This window comes from Papaver somniferum, chromosome 10, assembly GCF_003573695.1.
Source record: "Papaver somniferum cultivar HN1 chromosome 10, ASM357369v1, whole genome shotgun sequence".
Classification (NCBI taxonomy): Eukaryota; Viridiplantae; Streptophyta; class Magnoliopsida; order Ranunculales; family Papaveraceae; genus Papaver; species Papaver somniferum.
The window spans coordinates 29879924-29900254 of record NC_039367.1 but is presented as its reverse complement, the minus strand read 5'-3'; the positions used below and the strand labels follow the sequence as shown (position 1 = coordinate 29900254).

The window sequence follows — 20331 nt, the reverse complement described above, 5'->3', positions numbered from 1 at the left end:
GTATATTGGAGTAAGTATTGTCAGATTTCCAAACGAATTTTTGGGTGTGGTTGTTAGACCCCCGTTTCCAATTGGTATCAAAGAAGGCAAACACATTAAAGACCTCATAAGTCTGTGTTTGTAGCGATCTGAGGATGGACAATATTGTCTATGATAAACGCATCACTAGAAATAAAAGTTTTGTTTCTATAAAGTCTATTAAAGAGAAAGATTTGTCAATCTCAAATATAGATGAACCCAGTGTTCCAAGGAAACAGACGTACATTGACAAGTGTTACCCTGACAACCTTACTGACGAGTCTGACTCTGAAGTTGAAAGGAATGCATCCATAGAGAGTGCAGTGATTCTTAAACTCTTTAGAATCCAGGCTGATGATGTCAACCGATTGAAACACAAAGTTAATGTTCTTGTTGGTATGATAAAAGAGAGTGACTCTCGTTTAAAGGTTCTTCAAGAGAAAAATGTCTCAGTCTGTTCTTCACAAACTCTACTTGAGGTAAATCTCAAAAAGGATGCTTTGGAAATTGAACATCTTTTAAGTAAACTCTCCTTTCAAGAGTGTTCCAAAAGAGTCCACACCAACTGCCTCTTATTTAACTATAAAATCAACCAAAATTCCTTCCTGTTAAAAAGGATGTGCATTTGTCTTCCTCTCACTAAGGAATATACACATCACATGGAAGGAAGAAGGCTCCCAGCGATGGTGTTGAGTCAGTTCCCTCTGATCACTCATGTGATAAGAAGGTATGTCTCTTTTGTAAAATTGAACAAAAGAAGAAATCCAAGTTGAATGACAATTCTATCATTAGTCTTCAACACACCTTAGATTTAATACTCAAAGGTGTAACTGACATTCGTATGTCTAAACCAATTGGTTTTAGTACTCATCCTGTGTATTCTACCAGGAAAGCCAGTTCGAGGTGTTCTTCAAATGTTCAAGAACTAAACAGACTCCCCAATGTTTTTCGGTCAAGAAGAACTCGTGGTTCTTCCTTTTTCAAAAAGGGAGATAATGTTGTACGTGATGTGAAAAAGGTACCAGAAGAAGGAAGCAAAAACGGAGGTATGGAAGACAACTTAAAAATGATAATTGAAGGATATAAAGAAATCATCAACAGGTTGTCAATTCCCTCTGGCCTAAATTCGTCAGGTAAGAATCAACACTATGCGTCATATTTTGATGATAATAAATTTTATGATAACTTTTCACATCATAATGGTTTTCCTCCAAATATCAGGAAAAAGAGGTTTAACCGGAAACAACGTTCATTTAATGAGCTCAAGGCTCATACTTGTGCTAATTAATCACAAGGATAAATTCTCATTCACAAAAATTTCCTGGTTGAGTGAGATAAATCTCAGGTATACTTATGAAAAAATGTTTTCTGATTCTTTATGCTATTTTCTTATCGTTCATAGCTGGATTATTATTCACAAACAATCATGCATAAGTATTTATTTGTTCTAATAGGTGTCGGGTTCTACTAATTTCTTCTTGAGATTTTTTGTCGAATCAAAAAATTGCTACCCTTATATGCTCTGAAATTTTTTCTCTTGTGAGAATATAAGATTTATTGAGCTTACTTCTGTGAATATATTCACTTAGCAAACTCTTTGGTGAATAAACGACACTCTTGGTTGTTTGATCCCTTCTTGGGTCTTTTACGGTATTAAGGGTCAAGGTTGTGTTCGTACGTGAACACATATTATTTGTCGCAAACCAACTTAGGAAACCCTAAATTCTATTTTCTGTGAAACTTTTTAAATACCAAAAACCTCTGTGAGAGTACGCATACTCTCCCTTTCTGGTTTTAAGAATGGGGTCTCCTTCAAACTCTGGGGTTTACCAGCTAATTCAATTGATGATTCTGTTTATTTGGAGTTTGTTTTAAAGAAGAAAAGAACCCTGCTTAAAGTTGACGAGATCGAATCCTATGCCTCATGCTATTATGCGTTTTCTCATCAAGATCGAGAAAATGCCGAGATGGTCTCTGCTGAAGTAGTTCATGGTTTTCTCACTGACCTTGGGAAGACTCAACTAAAATTTGAGAACTCGGTAAAGGATCTTAACATGCTGCGAACTGAGTTGAAAAAGGTTAACTCTGACCTTGTTCTCATGAAGTCGCATGTTAAGGATCTTCTCAATGAGGATACCTTCTCTGAAGATACAGTTGATATAGTTAGTCACAAGCTTGAAGGTCTTGGAACCTGTGAAGTTTTCGTACCAAAACTCTGATTATCACTTGTGATTGCTCTTTGGATTTAGAGTTGTCTTAATTTATTTTGTCTAGTAAATATTCTTATAAGAATTTATTTCTTGTGTTTTTAGAAGAATAACTAGGGTTTGGAATAGCCATTATTGTGAGGACACATAGCTATGTCCAATGTTTTCATCTTCACGTTTTTAGATTTATTTATTTAAATTGTAAGTTTTTTGGAAGATGATTTTTGCAATTTTAATCTTTATAATTTTATATATTGCAAATTTTTATGGGTTATGTTGTTTACGCCCGTGAACCTGTGACTGTCCCATACTTGTTCAAAAGTTATCTCTATTATGTCGGTATGAAAGTATTGATAAAAGATAGAATGAAATTTTGACTAACAAAAGTTAATGCCTTTTATGTCAGTATGCAAATTTTGAAGGAAGAAAGGATGAACTTTTGTTTACAAGGATTATGCCTATTATATGTCATTGTGCAAATAGTGATGGAAAATATAATGAATCCTTGTATATTTCGCAGTATTGGTCGATCTCCGATCCATGTTTTGTGCACATACTGTGTTGCTCCGTAAGTTCTCTTATGTCGAGCATGACCAATTGAGTTGATCATTTTTGTGGTTGATTCAATTGAGATTGTTGGATTTCAAATTCATGTTTTCATGTGATTTGGTTATATCCAAAGAAATCCTTCTTTTCTTGTAAAATCAAGGTCGCCTTTGTTGTTCTTTAAAGAATGACATTTTATGGAGGAGATTTCTTTTTGAACTTGTGCTTTATTTCAAAATATTTATTGGGAGTGCGGTTGTAGAATATTATAGGGGTTATCTTGTATCTTTATAAACTCCTTAATGAATGCATTTAGTTTCGGCTTTATGATTGCATCTAATTAAGTTGGTATGCTATTCTCTTTTGGTCATGAAGTATCTCTATGAATATTTCATGAGGATCCCACTAGTTTTTGTACCTTTGCCAATTTATATTGACAAAAAGGGAGAGAATCAATGTGTAGTTTCATATTACAAATACATATGGTTTACGGATCATTATGTAAGGGGGGTGGTTTTCATGTTGAGATGAAGTTGTTTGAGGGTGAAACATTTTATGCTGATTTTGGTAATTTCGAGTGTGTGGGTGAGAAACGAGTCTAAACCCTAAACAATATACTGCAAGGGAGTACTTTGATTCGAGAGATCAATCTGTATAAATCTGGCCTAAACCAAGAAATGTACGTTCCATACTTGCTTCGGTCACAAAGTGAAGGAGAAGGGTTGGTCTAGGGAGGGAAGCGAAGATAGTGTTGAGACCAGAATAGTTAATTCGGGAAGATTAGTTATTTGACGACTTGTATTATAAAGTGGAAAGCTAACAAATGGGAAAGCTAACAAGTGATTTCTGACTGTTGTTCTCCTGACCAAAACCTGTGCTTTGGTGGAAATAGGTGAGACCTATTTATATAATTCGCAAAGAAACGTACCCTGGTATCGTAAGAAGTGGAAACGGTTGAGTAAATGGAAGAAAGCGGTAACGGGTAACGCCTGGAATTGAGGTTTCCATAATGAAGGAAACGTTTCACCATTACTTCTTGTATTTACTAACCGCCTCACTCTTATGACACTTTCTTGTAACGGTGTAGTGTACGCCGCACGTTGTAAACCGCCAGACCAATACCCTGATGAGCATCCCCCAGTTTGTGACATGTTTTGATATCTCGAGTGTTTTTGTGGAAAACGTCTAAGATTGAGAGGCTTGCCGGTTCGGTGGTGACTTTCGACGGCCGAGATTTCACATCTTGAGAAGAATGTTAGACATTGATTGTGGTTACCTTCCACTGGTAGCCAGTGGCGTGGCCACGGTGCTGGCATGGCTCGCGCATGCTCTTGGCGTGGATAATTAGGGTTTGGTACCGTGACCAAAGAATTGGCATACCTAAGTATGTGCCATGGGAAAAGATTTGGCAGCATAACCAAAGGTTGCCACAGGTCGTTTGGGTGGCAAGTTTGTATGGATAAGATCTGCATCTCCGAAGGAAGGATAGCCATTGATTGTTGCAACCTTCCGTTTGGCAGGGAGCGACATGGAGGCATGGCCGGCATGGCTTTGGCGTGGCCAAATTAGGGCTTTGGCACCATGGAAAGAGTTGGCACCGTAGCCAAGAGATTGCCACAAGTCGTTTGGTATTAGGTTTGTACGGCTAAGATTTGCATCTCAGGAGGACGGATAGCCGATGATTGTTGCAACCTTCCGTTTGGCAGCCAGCGGCATGGAGACATGGCCGACATGGATTTGACGTGTCCAAATTAGTGCTTTGGCACCGTGCCCAAGAGTTGGCGCCGTAGCCAAGAGATTTCCATAAGTCGTTGATGTAATTTGTAGATAGTGGTAAAAAGAGTGTCGTTTCTCAGACTTGTGAAGGATTTTTTTTAGACTTAAATTCAAAACTAAAATAAGAAACACAATAAAAATTATAGCAAACTCAAAAAAAAGATGATATCAATATTAAAAGAAACACTGAGGCTAAGAGTCCACTATTTTCCAAGTTCAAAGTGATTATACCAATACTTATATTTATGCAATTTTCTCGTTTAATTTGATTCTAAAATATTGCAACAAGTAGATTTTCAAAAGTAGTAATTGTAAATACCAAGTATGAAGCATCAAAAGTCCTAAAACTAAGCATACTCCATCAAAATAGATCACAATCACTCAAATAAAAATCATATTCAATAATAGTTCAAGGCAAATAATCATATAATTATTGCAAATAAAAAGATAAAATAGAATATACCACTTTTTGTTGGAAAAATAACTTCCTCTATCGCCTCAGCAATGGGATTTAGCTCCTCATATTACTCATGGTCTCAAAATATGTGTTTGTTGCTCAAAAGATGATTAAAAGAGTGAAAAGTAATAACACAGACTGTTTGCAACAGTGTATCGGAGTTACAAAACAGCTGTTACAACGGAACTGATACAGAAAACTGTTGTAAATACTGTTGCTTTGTCGCTGATTTTAAGACCCCAGAAACGACTGTCTTCAATGGCCTTTTGTTATTCGTGTTCTTCCTTGTGCACTAGCAGAAACGATTTCCTGCAACTCTTGATTTCGTTCTCTGTTCTTCTCTAAACTTCACCCAACTCTCGATTACCCTTTTATGACTCCTTCTCAACCTATATATAGGAAACAGGACCAAAAATACTCGATAAAATCTCCCCTGCCTTTCACTAAAAGTTACGGAGTTATCTTTTTTTCATTTTCTGCCAAGTAACGATAATAACTCTGCCACCTCAGTTAACGCGTCTTTTGATGGTTATGAACTTCCCAAATCTGGAAGATACGAATCCATGAAGATTATACCTTCTCCCATTGCACGTAACTGCCAAAGATAAATCAAAAAAATGTCGAGAATATCTTTCCTGACTTGTCGACAACTCCTATTTTCTCTCAATTCTAGCACTCGTAGAAATCCTGTTGTGTTGTTACAACTAGTACCAAATTCAACAGTTGAGAAAATCCAACAAAACATCGAACAAATCTTTCCATGTTTCCATAAATAGTTTTCTCCCCTGTTTTCTTTCTGATCGATACCTAGCCCAATTTAATCGATCCAATCAATCATACCATCCCTGTTTAAGATAAACAGGTCCAACCCAATCGAGTTTAGTGATTGAATCTCTTAAAATCACGTCCAAAATATAAACCCAAATCTGTTCTTCACTTGCAACAGTTTCCCGCCAAATTTGAGAACTCAAATCGTGAAGATAAAGGGGCGCCCCCTGTCCAGAGTAGGGGTGCCTTAGCAGCTGCCTTAAGGGGTGTCCTGTGGGTGCCCCTTATCCAAACCGGGGGTCCGAATAGCAAGTTTCCTCCAGGTGCTTTCCAACAACTTTTCGAGCCAATTTTTTCCAAAAATGTTTATTGGCCAAAAATACCTACAAATAAATAAAACACCATAATATGTACAAAAATAAGCCCTAATAATATATAGAATCGAGACAAATCGGACATAAAAATGTTTCTATCAAATACCCCCAAACCTATTATTTTGCTAGTCCTCGAGCAAAAATAAAACCCTAACTCACTGTCGCAGGCATCGTCGATTGCATTTAGCGTACACAATAAGCCTTTAAACCCCTAGGTGTTTCTAGTGGCGGAGTGTTGTCTCCGGAGGGCTTACCAGAGGTATACCCACAAAACCTTTATACTCCAGACCCTAGCTATCTACACAGAACCTTGGAAGGCACTAAAGAATCTCCTTGGTTGGCATACTTATTGACTACAGGAGGAAGTACCCTGATGCGAAATTCCAATTGTTGTACACGAGTTTGCACTCAAGCATACTAAAATTCATATATAATTGACAGAGCTCTACTCAGATAGTTGCACTATGGACATCAATATCCGGAGTCGAAACTAATCACATGGATAGATCAAGAAGATGGATATAGAGAAAAACATAGATGGTTTTGATGTTTACTAGGTGCACGGTGTTTCTCATATCTGTCTGAAGGCCTCCGCCAAAATGAGACTATCCTAATGGACTGAGATACTAGTCTGACTAATATCAACACACTGGCATATACAAGGGTACCAGTGGTCGATAATGCTAACTCTAGGTCAACACGACTGGCATATACAAGGGTTCCAGTGGTCTATTTTATTGAATTCATTCCAGTTGGTCTGGTCTCAATTTCTCTTTTTCCCTAGCATTGGTAACAACTTGAATCATGAGCCCCACCTAACCACTTAGAGAAACATAGTTTAAAAACAAAACAGAAGTGAAAAGGACTCAGCGAGATATAGTGAAACTATCATGTTATTTCTAACACCTGAGCTCTGTGCTTTTATGAATCGACTCTTTAGATGTTGCCATCTAGTCAGATTGGTTCCTCAACTCCTACAACCAAAATGCTTCCATCCACTTATATTGGTTAGTGCCATCCTTAATAGGGATAAATTTCTAGGCTCTGGAGTTTATTTATTGCAACGAAAAGGTAACAAGAAATTCTACCCCACTCCCAAACTTAAATCTAACATTGTCCTCAATGTTTCTAACAGTACCAAAAATATAAGTAACATGAGGAAATAATAAAGAGAGAAGTCGGAAAGATAGTACCTGGGTGAAGTGTAACCAAAAACCTACAAAAATATTATACAACATACAAAATCGCCTCAATGGTCAATCAAGGTAAACAGGGACCTCCTCAACATCACCTGTAGGAAAAGGCTCTAAAAAGGGCTTCAATCGCTGACCGTTAACCTTCGAAGAACCACTACCATCTGATGTCTCAATCTCAACAGCGCCATGAGGAAAAACAGTACGGACCACAAAAGGACCGGTCCACCGAGAGCGCAACTTTCCGGGGAATAGATGCAAACGAGTGTCATACAGAAGAACTTTTTTACCTGGAGAAAATGACTTTCGTAAAATATTCTTATCATGCACAAGTTTCATTTTGTTCTATACTCCTTAGCACTATCTTATGCATCTCTACGAATCTCGTCCAACTTATTGAGCTGGAGCTTTCTTTGAGATCCTGCCTTGTCAAGTGAAAAGTTTAAGTTCTTAATAGCCCAATAGGCTCGATGCTCTAACTCAACAGGAAGGGGACATGCCTTTCCAAACACTAAACGATAAGGTGACATTCCAATGGGTGTCTTAAACGCAGTACGGTAATCCCATAAGGCATCAGTAAGCCTCGACGACCAGTCTTTCCTGTTTGGATTAACTGTTTTCTCTAGAATACGCTTAATTTCCCTATTGGAGATCTTTACCTGACCACTAGTCTGTGGGTGATATGGGGTAGCTACTTTGTGGGTAATACCATATTGTTTCATTAAAAGTTCAAACGGTCTATTACAAAAGTGTGAACCTCCATCACTAATTATAGCTCGCGGCGTACCAAAACGTGTAAGTATATTCTCTTTCAAAAACTTGACTATGACCCTGTGGACATTCGTTTTACACGGAACCGCCTCAACCCACTTAGACACATAGTCTACAGCGACAAGTATGTAAAGATAACCAAACGAAATAGGAAATGAACCCATAAAATCAATGCCCCACACATCAAAGACCTCAATCACTAAAATAGGGTTCAAAGGCATCATATTTCTACGGGAAATGGTTCCTAACTTCTGGCAACGCTCACAAGAAACACAATGACTATGGGAATCTTTAAACAACGAAGGCCGGTAAAATCCACACTGAAAAATCTTAGCAGCAGTCTTCTTAGCACTAAAATGACCCCCACATGCATGTTCATGACAAAGGAGAGAATACTGGACTGGTCACTCTCAGGTACACATCGCCTAATGATCTGGTCTGGACAATACTTAAAAAAATAAGGATCATCCCAAAAGAAATGCTTAACCTCGTCTAAAAACCTAGAACGATCTTGTTTACCCCAATGTTGAGGGGTTCGACCAGTAACAAGATAATTCACTATATTTGCATACCAAGGTGATTGGGAAACAGAGAACAATTGTTCATCAGGAAAGCTATCCCTTATAGGAAGGGAATCACTACGGGAACTAACAACTACCCTAGACAAGTGGTTTGCTACTACATTTTCTGAACCCTTTTTTTCTCTAATGTCTGGGGAAAATTCCTGTAACAATAGGATCCATCTAATCAGTCTAGATTTGGTATCCTTCTTAGATAAAAAGGTATTTCAAAGCATCATGATCTGTACAGATTATGATCTTAGAACCTAATAGGTAGGACCTAAACTTATCCAAGGTAAACACGATGGCTAAAAGTTCCTTCTCGGTAGTTGTGTAGTTCATTTGGGCATCATTCAGAGTTTTGCTTGATTAATAAATCACATGAAGTAATTTGTTTTCTCGTTGTCCTAAAACGACGCCTATAGCATAATCTGAAGAATCACACATAATCTCAAAGGGTAGGTTCCAGTTCGGTGCCTGGACTATGGGAGTTGTAGTGAGTAAAGTCTTAAGCTTCTCAAAAGCCTCTAAACAAGCATCATCAAAGACAAACTTAACATCTTTAGCAAGAAAATTGCAAAGAGGTTTAGAAATCAAGCTAAAATCCTTAATGAATCGACGGTAAAAACCTACATGCCCTAGGAATGACCTAATATCTTTTACGGTTTTTGGGACCTGTAAAGTCTTAATAAGGACAACTTTGTCTTTGTCTACCTCTATACCCTTTGAAGAAACGATGTGCCCTAACACAATTCCTGATTTAACCATGAAATGGCATTTTTCCCAATTAAGCACTAAATTTTTTTCCTTACACCTAGTCAACACTAATGTCAAATGATGCAAGCACTCATCGAAAGATGAACCAAACACTAAAAAATCATCCATAAAGACCTCTAAGAACCGTTCTACCATATCAGAAAATATGCTCATCATACAACGCTGAAAAGTTGCAGGGACATTACATAGCCCGAAAGGCATGCGTCTATACGCAAAGGTACCAAAGGGACAGGTAAAAGTGGTTTTCTCTTGGTCTTCTGGGGCAAACCGGAGTAGCCATATAAGAAGCAATAGTGACTATGTCCAGCTAATCGCTCTAGCATTTGGTCGATAAAAGGAAGGGGAAAGTGATCCTTCCTTGTGACCTTGTTCAATTTCCTATAGTCAATACACACACGCCATCCCGTGGTCACTCGGGTTGGGATTAATTCATTATTATCATTTTGGACTACAGTGATACCTGATTTCTTGGGGACAACGTGAACAGGGCTGACCCAGTTACTGTCTGAAATTGGGTAAATAATTCCCGCATCTAACAACTTAAGCACCTCTTTTCGAACTACCTCTTTCATTTTAGGGTTCAGTCGACGTTGCATCTCCATAGAAGGTTTGGAGTCTTCCTCTAAATGAATCTGATGCATACACACAGTAGGACTTATACCCTTAATGTCTGCTATAGTCCACCCTAAAGCTTCCTTATTGTCGTGAAGTACATTTACTAGCCTATTTTGCTGATCACTATCCAAATCGGAAGCTATAATCACAAGTAAAGTCTCAGATGGGCCTAAAAACACATACTTTAGAGTATCGGGTAGTGGTTTAAGGTCCAACTTTGGGGTCTTTTCTAAAGAAGGAATTAGGGTATTTTCAGAAACTGGTAATGGTTCGAACCTAGCTTTCCATCTATCAGTGTCTAAAACGGGGGTAGAATCTAATAGATCATTCACCTGTTCAATAGTGTTATCGTCGCCAAAATCTAAACCAAAATGGGATAGAAAACTTTCTAATGGGTCTTCAGACAAAATGTTTGGTAATGACTCCTGAACTAAGGCTTCTATCATGTTCACCTCTTCAAAACCTGTGTCATCTAGATCATGAGGTTTCTTATTGACATTGAAAATGTTCATCTCCATAGTCATATTACCAAAAGATAAACTCATCACACCATTTCGACAGTTAATGATCGCATAAGACGTAGCTAAAAATGGGAGACCTAAAATCACAGGTATCTGGTTCTCTGGGTCAGGGACAGGTTGGGTATCCAGGACCACGAAATCCACTGGATAAATAAACTTGTCTACCTCAATAAGAACATCCTCGATAACACCTCGAGGTATTTTAACAGACCTATCAGCTAACTGGAGTGTCATCTGAGTAGGTTTCATTTCACCAAGTCCTAGCTGTAAGTATACATGGAATGGAAGTAAGTTCACACTGGCTCCTAAGTCAAGTAAAGCTTTTTCTACCCGGAAGTTACCTATTGTGCAAGCAATGGTAGGAGAACCTGGGTCTTTGTACTTTGGAGTTGTGGTGTTCTGAATGATTGAACTTACCTGACTAGCTAAAAAGGATTTCTTATGGACGTTAAGTTTTCTCTTTCGCGTACACATATCCTTAAGGAACTTGGCATAAGCAGGAATTTGCCTAATTGCATCTAATAAAGGAAGGTTTATGGTAAATTGTTTACAAACCCCACTATGTCATTAAAGTTCGATTCCTTCTTTGTTGGTACTAATAGCTGAGGAAATTGGGCTCTAGGCATAGAATCAGACCTTTCAGGAACCAAATTCACATCATCAGAAACTTTATCAGTCTCCTCAGCTACTGGTCCTGAGAGGTGAGATTCTGAGGGGTGAACTACAGTATGTTCACTATCGGGCATGGTTACCTTATTGTCTACAACTCTACCAATCCTAAGGGTTCTAACAGCATTCAATTGATTCGATGGTTTTGCACCTAATTCATGAACTCCTCTAGGGTTGGGTTGTGTTTGACTAGGAAACTTACCTTTTTCTCTCAAAGAATCACTTATCAGACCAACCTGGGTTTTTAACTCGGAAATAGCCTGACTATTTTCTTGTCCTATCATGTTACTAGCTTGTAGACTCTGTTCTACGGATAACTGAAATTTTGCAGTTTGCTGAGTTGACAAGGCGAAAGATTCCTCTAAACTTAGGATTTACTTATCTGACTGATTCTGAAACTGAGCTAGTCCTTAGGGATTCTTAGTATAGCCAAAAACTGGGGGAGCATTATAATTACTAAACTGACCTTGACTCTGGCCCTTAGACCACGAAAGGTTCGGATGGTTTCTCCAACCAGGATTATAGGTTTCTGAATATGGGTCAATCTTTTGACGGTTATCAAATCTAGTGTTATTATAAAGAGAATTGGCGTGCTCTTCAATATTCTGGCCTTCCCAAAAAGGCTCCACTCTACCACTAGTCTGGCCCACTTCTAAAGCTTCTAACCTTTTTGCTATAGCAACAATTTTGGCATATGATTCATAGCCTCCTTCTACCCTATTAATGTTTCCTCTACTTAAAAGAATTGTTTTCTGGGGTGCCCTACTATTTTCCCATTGCTGGGTTTTTTCGGCGATTTCATTAAAAAATTTCATCGCCGCATCAACAGTTTGGTTTTCAAATCCACCAGTGCATAGAGACTCAACCATGGTCGTTTTGGAATAATCTAAACCCTCATAAAGGATCTGAACTAGCCTAACCTTTTCTAAACCATGGTGAGGACACTGGGATAATAAATCATTGAACCTTTCCAAATACCTATATAAAGATTCTCCCTTTTGTTGTGAAAATGTGCATATTTGCGTCCTAATAGACGATGTTTTGTGCCTAGGGAAAAACTTATTGAAAAAGGCAGATGTAAGTTGTTCATATGTCTCAATTGACTCGGAGTCCAAACTATATATCCACGACTTGGCCTTATCTTTCAGGGAAAATGGGAATAACCTAAGTTTCAAAGCATCATCATCTAAGCCTCTAATTCTTAGAGTACTGCAAATTTCCTCAAAATCCCTAACATGGTAATAAGGATTTTCATTTTCTTTCCCTAAAAAGATTGGGAGCATCTGTAAGGTCCCAGTTTTCAGTTCATAGGGTTCCTTCGTTTCAGCTAACTTAATACACGAAGGACGAGTAGTCCTAGTTGGATTCAACAAAGCTTTCAAAGTTGCCATTTCTGGCGCTATCGGAGCAACATGGATTCTCTCCTCAGTCAAAAGACGTTCAAAAACAGACTCTTCAAAAGTCGGACTCTCTAGATTAAGGTAATCGAGACGCTTCGAACTACTAGGTTTCTCTTTAACAAATCTACCTAGTGCGTCTCTTTTACGTTCAGGAATATAATAGAATTTCTAAATTGGAAGGGTAAGAAAACACAGATCAAGGCCGACTCAACCAAATCAAACCTATTGATTTATAGCAAACAAAAAGCATGATGGCTCCACTTAGATTGTTTCTAGACCATCTTTTAATCCTTCGAAAGGGAATTCGTTACAATTTAAGCAAACCCCTCTGGAATCAATCCGAGTTAAAGTAAGTTGAATAGAGGCGAGGGAATCTTGGTGGAGCTTTGATATCCAAGGCCTCACCGGTATTACAAGGCGGTGCAGTCACGCATTCAACTTACAGAAACCGTCAAGAACTTCGAAGTATGCTTAAAAGAGTAACCAATATTTTTCGAATGAATTTCCTGTTAAGCTCGTTACCCTATCGGTCTCGTTCTAGTCAAAATTTTAGGCTTAGGTTCGCGTAGGTTACGTGTTCCTAAAGCGGGCAAGAAGAGAACGGTGATGAAATCCGAACCCTTATCTTGTATGGCCAGGCCTTTCCCTTTACTTGAAAAATAAATGTCCGTATTCAGTCCTCAACATATATGCATACAAAGGAGTCCAGTAACTCGCTGACAGGGGATTCGCGAGTGTTTAGAATCTTACCTCCTGTTCCAGACGGGGGATGAATCAGTTGTAGTCGACTCGGGCCACTGACTCCGATGTCAAGTGTACGAACCCAAGGTGCAGAGAAAATATCGTAATTATCCTCCTTCTCTGCAAACAGTTTATATTTAAAGTACCCTTCCGTAGGGTAATAAAAAAAATAATGTCCCAAAGTCCAAAAGTCCAAAAGTCCAAAAAGTAAAGAAAAATTACAAAAATAATAAACCCTAATACAGTTTTTTTTTCCTTAAAAAAAAAAGAAAATACACAAACCCTAAACTAAAATTGTCTAAAATAAAATTGTCTTCTTTTCTGTTCTTTTTGCTTTAATCTTTAGCTCCAAGTCTTTATGAAATCACCAAACTCTTTGGCTCAATTTTCTTTATGATCCAGAACCTGTAGACACAAGATAAATACCCAAAAACATAAAAAATAAAAAAAAATCTAAAACCCTAAAAACAAGTCCGCGTCGGCGGCGCCAAAAATTGGTGTAATTTGTAGATAGTGGTAAAAAGAGTGTCATTTCTCAGACTTGTGAAGGATTTTTTTTAGACTTAAATTCAAAACTAACATAGAAAACACAATAAAAATTATATCAAACTCAAACAAAGATGATATCCATATTAAAAGAAACACTGTGTCTAAGAGTCCACTATTTTCCAAGTTCAAAGTGATTAAACCAATACTTATATTTATGCAATTTTCTCATTTAATTTGATTCTAAAATATTGCAACAAGTAGATTTTCAGAAGTAGTAATTGTAAATACCAAGTATGAATCATCAAAAGTACTAACACTAAGCATACTCCATTAAAATAGATCATAATCACTCAAATAAAAATCATATTCAATAATAGTTCAAGGCAAATAATCATATAATTATTGCAAATAAAAAGATAAAATAGAATATACCACTTTTTGTTGGAAAAATAGCTTCCTCTATCGCCTCAGCAATGGGGTTTAGCTCCTCATATTAATCATGGTCTCAAAATATGTGTTTGTTGCTCAAAAGATGATTAAAAGAGTGAAAAGTAATAACACAGACTGTTTGCAACAGTGTATCGGAGTTACAAAACAGCTGTTACAACGGAACTGTTACAGAAAACTGTTGTAAATACTGTTGCTTTGTCGCTGATTTTAAGACCCCAGAAACGACTGTCTTCAATGGCCTTTTGTTCTTCGTGTTCTTCCTTGTACACCAGCAGAAACGATTTCCTGCAACTCTTGATTTCGTTCTCTGTACTTCTCTAAACTTCCCCCAACTCTCGATTACCCTTTTATGACTCCTTCTCAACCTATATATAGGAAACATGACCAAAAATACTCGATAAAATCTCCCCTGCCTTTCACCAAAAGTTACGGATTTATCTTTTTTTTTATTTTCTGCCAAGTAACGATAATAACTCTGCCACCTCAGTTAACGCGTCTTTTGATGGTTATGAACTTCCCAAATCTGGAAGATATGAATCCATGAAGATTATACCTTCTCCCATTGCACGTAACTGCCAAAGATAAATCAAAAAAATGTCGAGAATATCTTTCCTGACTTGTCGACAACTCCTATTTTCTCTCAATTCTAGCACTCGTAGAAATCCTGTTGTGTTGTTACAACTAGTACCAAATCCAACAGTTGAGAAAATCCAACAAAACATCGACCAAATCTTTTCATGTTTCCATAAATAGTTTTCTCCCCTGTTTTCTTTCTGATCGATACCTAGCCCAATTTAATCGATCCAATCAATCATACCATCCCTGTTTAAGATAAACAGGTCCAACCCAATCGAGTTTAGTGATTGAATCTCTTAAAATCACGTCCAAAATCTAAACCCAAATTTGTTCTTCACTTGAACCAGTTTCCCGCCAAATTTGTGAATTCAAATCGTGAAGATAAAGGGGTGCCCCCTGTCCAGATTAGGGGTGCCTTAGCAGCTGCCTTAAGGCTGTCCTAGGGGTGCCCCTTATCCAAAATGGGGGTCCCAATAGCAAGTGTCCTCCTGGTGCTTTCCGACAACTTTCCGAGCCAATTTTTTTCCAAAAATGTTTATTGGCCAAAAATACCTACAAATAAATAAAACACCATAATAAGTACAAAAATAAGCCCTAAAAATATATAGAATCGAGACAAATCGGACATAATAATGTGTCTATCAGTCGTTTGGGGGCAAGTTTGTACGGCTGAGATCTGCATCTCAGGAGGAAGGACAGCCGTTGATTGTTGCAACCTTTTGGTTGGAAGCCAGGGGTATGGAGGCATGACCGACATGGATTTGGCGTGGCCAAATTAGAGCTTTGAAACTGTGGCCAAGAGTTGGCACCGTAGCCATGAGATTGCCACAAGTCGTTTGGTGGAAAGTTTGTACGGCTGAGATCTCCATCTCATGAGGAAGGACATCCGTTGATTGTTACAACCCTTCGTTTGGAAGGCAGCAGCATGGAGGCATGGCCGGCATGGTTTAGGCGCGGCCAAGCTAGGATTTTGGCATAGTTTTAGGCGCGGCCAAAATTAGGGTTTTGGCATAGTTTAGGCGCGGCCAAAATTAGGGCTTGGCATTGGGCTAAGAGTTTCCACGTGTTTGGTGGCGAACTTGGATGGTTGAGGTTTGCATTCAGAAGGAAGGGTGGCTGTTGATTGTTGCAACGCTTCGTTTGGCAGCCAGCGGCATGGTTTAGGCGCGGCCAAGCTAGGATTTTGGCATAGTTTTAAGCGCGGCCAAAATTAGGGTTTTGGCATAGTTTAGGAGCGGCCAAAATTAGGGCTTGGCATTGGGCCAAAAGGTGCCATGCGTTTGGTGGCGAACTTGGACGGCTGAGATTTGCATCTCAGAAGGAAGGGTGGCCATTGATTGTTCAACCCTTCATTTGGAAACCTGCGGCACGGAGGCATGGCCGACATGGATTTGGTGCAGAGGTGCGGCTGGCATGGTTGGCATGCCTTTGGCGCGGAGATGTGGATGGCATGGTATACCATTGGCACGGTGGTGCGGCTGGCATGGTTGGCATGCATTTGGCGCGGAGATGTGGCTGGCATGGCATGCCATTGGCAAGGTGGTGCGGCTGGCATGGTTGGCATGCTTTTGGCGCAGAGATGTGGCTGGCATGGCATGCCATTGGCACGATGGTTCGGCTGGCATGGTTGGAATGCCTTTGGCACGGAGATGTAGCTGGCATGGCATGCCATTGGAACGGTGGTGTGGCTGGCATGGTTGGCATGCCTTTGGCGCAGAGATGTGGATGGCATGGCATGTCATTGGCACGGTGGTGCGGCTGGCATGGTTGGAATGCCTTTGGCGCAGAGATATGGCTGGCATGGCATGTCATTGGCACGGTGGTGCGGCTGGCATGGTTGGCATGCCTTTGGCGCGGAGATGTGGCTGGCATGGCATGCCATTGGCACGGTGGTGCGGCTGGCATGGTTGGCATGCCTTTGGCGCAGAGATGTGGCTGGAATGGCATGTCATTGGGACGGTGGTGCGGCTAGTATGGTTGGCATGCCTATGGCGTGGGGATTTGGCTATTAGGGTTTAGCGTGTTGAAACCCTAGTCTAAAATATATGGCACGCGTGATTGGCACGTTTGGATAGCATGCGCGGATGACATGTGTAGAGATGATACCAGTCAGTACCGAGGGCTCTGCCGTGGAGTATGGCATTTACATAAAAAAAGGTACCCCGGTAATTTTACGCAGACGTGTTGAATGGTTTAATAAATATGCTAGTGGCGACATTATTACTCAAGTGTGACGTCACTGTATGACTAAGGTTTTACGATTTTAAATTTAAGCTAAAAACCACCATCAACTTTAAGTCCCCTGCTTAGCACAGAACAGGGGCATTGTTGCGAGGTATGCATAAGATGGTGACACACAATGGCAAAATCGAAACGGCGAGTCATGAAAAGATGGTCAGGAAGATCCGTCTAACCTTTTTCGAGAGCGTTTGAGAATCTGTGATTCTTGCGTTGGTGGCTTTGCGTAAATTCTGCTCGTGGCGCTGCTGGATATGCCACGAAATGGTAGAGGTGGTTGATGGTTGAGATGCATAATGTTGGCATCGGCCTGGAATGCTGGCATCGGCCTGGAATGGTTGTGCGCCATCCGATCTAGGCTTTAGAATGTAGAACGAAGTCGTCGGCATAGACTCGGCGCTAAGTGGTGCCGCTAGCATTGGATTGGCTTGGAATGAGCCGTTAGCATTGGGTCGGATTGGAATGATCCGTTAGCATTGGGCGGCTTGGGATGAGCCGTTAGTATTGGATCGGCTCGGATTTTGAGTGGTGCGGACTATTGGATTAACACGGCGTGGCGAGGACTGTTGGCACCGTGCAGCCTGCTATTGCGAGCCTGGTTGCCTCTTTCCATGCGTGGCTTCAAGTAGGAAATCCCTTCCTTATTCAAATTCCTAAAGCACTGCGGCTATAAAAGGGGACATGATCCTTCCTCTTCATGTCATTTCGTTGGTTTTGCTCCCGAGTATCGGGGCTGGCGGTGAAGTGGTAACAATTAGTGTTTTGACGGGAGATTTCACTGAGGTTGATTCTTCGCTGTAATGTGGTCCCATCTTGTCTTCTCAGCATCCGTTTCTTTTTCTCTTTAGGGTTTCCACAGTATATATGCCGGTGAAATTGTATCATCTCCCTCTTTTCAGTATAAAGGTTTCTTCTTGTCGAGTCCATATTTCTTTATTATGTCAATCAAAAGCGGATCATCCTCGAGCCAGCTATATTCTTCATTCAAGCGCGCTAGACCTAACTCTCGTAACAATTCTCCTACCTGGTTTATCCAAGTCAAGAAGATTATACCGGTATGCTTCCGTTGATAAATAGATGTTTCATTGTTTGCTGACGAGTGACAAAAGATTTTCTTCTGTGCAGAGATATCCTGTTGGAGCACGCGTGACTATCGTTGATGAGGATGACTTGGTTTCCCCCCTTCCTTCGATTCCGATCCTGCCAACCGCTGGAGATCGGGAAAACGCCGATTTAGGCATTTTTTTCTCATGAGTATCCCAATGCAGGTTTGTCGTTCGAAATCCGGATGAAGTGTTTATCTTTTAACTACTGGAGGTGGGTTTCTGGTGCGGAAGGAATTCATGACTATTTACACGAAGATATGGAAAAGATACGGCCACATCGCTACCAGGAGTGTGGTGCAACATTGCTCGTCTTCCTTGGTTTCCACAGTGAATTATCTCTTGCCTATGGTCGCCGAAATGGAAAGTATATCCATCCGTGCCGTCTTGATACCAACTATTCAAAAGTGGGAGAACATGGTGTCTACCTGTTGTTTGAGGGTGAAAACAGTTTCTGCGGATTTTGGTAATTTCGAGTGTGTAGGTGAGAAACGGGTCTAAACCCTAAACAATGTACTGCAAGGGAGTACTTTGATTCGAGAGATCAATCTATACAAATCCGGCCTAAACCAAGAAATGGTCGTTCCAGACTTGCTTCGGTCACAAAGTGAAGGAGAAGGGTTGGTCTAGGGAGGGAAGCGAAGAGAGTGTTGAGACCAGAATAGTTAATTTGGGAAGAGTAGTTGTTTGACGACTTGTATCAGAAAGTGGAAAGCTAACAGATGGGAAAGCTAACAAGTGATTTCTGAGTGTTGTAGAGATGATGCCAGTCAGTACCGAGGGCCCTGCCGTGGACATGGCATATACATAAAAAAAGGTACCCCGGTAATTTTACGCAGACATGTTAAATGTTTCAATAAATGTGCTAGTGGCGACATTATTACTCAAGTGTGACGTCACTGTTTGACTAAGGTTTTACAATTTTAACCCTAAGATAAAAAACCACCATCAACACCTGTGAATCACTGAAGTTCAACGTGAGATGGTTGCGGCATCGTCTTGACATCGTGAAGGTCGACAGAGCCGGTATTCTCGCTGATGTTGTTCTTGCTGCAAAGGCTATTTTGGAAGAGGAGAAGGCTCTGGCCATGGAGTCACAGAAGGTGGAAGAGTCAATTCAGAACTTGAAGAGCAGGACCGAAAGGTATCAAAACCGGTTGAGGATGAAGCTTTCGAGGAACTAAAATCTGTTGGATGGGCTTTTCTGAGTTATGTAGTTGCGAGACGTTTGGTTTCTTTCTGGGTCTCGAGCATCTATTTTTCTCTCTTTTATTTTTATCGTTTTTTTTTATTTTATTTTGAAGAAATAAGAGAATTTTATTGATTTGCTTCAATTAAATAAAAGAAAATAAACTTGATAACTGAGATGTGAAAGGAAGCGAAAAGATGCCTGGCTAGTCGTGCTATGATATGGCCAGGTGTGAGGTGGCGGTCAGGCGTAGTATGCCTTGAGCCACTTTTTGTTTATGACCGCTTCCGGTTTTCCTCCGTCTTCTTTAGTGACCTTGTAGTACCCGTTGTTGTACGCTTTCGTGACTATATAAGGCCCTTCCCATTTTGGGGAGAATTTTGGTGCGGACGCGTCTTGCTGGATGTGTTTGGCAGTCTTCAGTACCAAATCTCCCACTTGAAAAACCCGAGGCTTCACGGCTTTGTTATATGCTTTGGAAAGCCTATTTTTGTACGCTTGCGTGTGTTCTTCCACTCTGGATCTTCTGGAATCCAGAGTGTCCAACTCCGCTACCTTGGAGCTTAATGCTTCAGCTTCATTCCATCGAACTCCGCTTTTTTCGTCAATCCTAGATGATGGGATTTTAACTTCTGCTGGGAGGATGGCGTCTGCGCCGCAGACAAGGGAGTAGGGAGAGGTGCCAGTGGAACTTCTTGGTGATGTCCGATACGCCCAAAGTGCCAATGGAAATTGTTCGTGCCATGTCCGAGGATTACCGTGTATTTTCCGACTGAGGATTCAGATCAAAGTTTTGTTAGTGCTTTCAGCCTGTCCATTTCCTTGGGGATAGTACATGGTGGAGAAAACTTACTTAATTCCATATTCTTCAAGTAATTCCCGTACTTGCTTGT

At 40.1% G+C, this 20331-nt stretch overlaps 1 pseudogene; it reads left to right on the top strand.

Moving 5' to 3' along the window:
• Window positions 1-12179: 12179 nt before the first annotated feature.
• On the top strand, window positions 12180-12279 carry LOC113319785 (annotated as a pseudogene).
• The last annotated feature ends 8052 nt before the right edge of the window (window positions 12280-20331 follow it).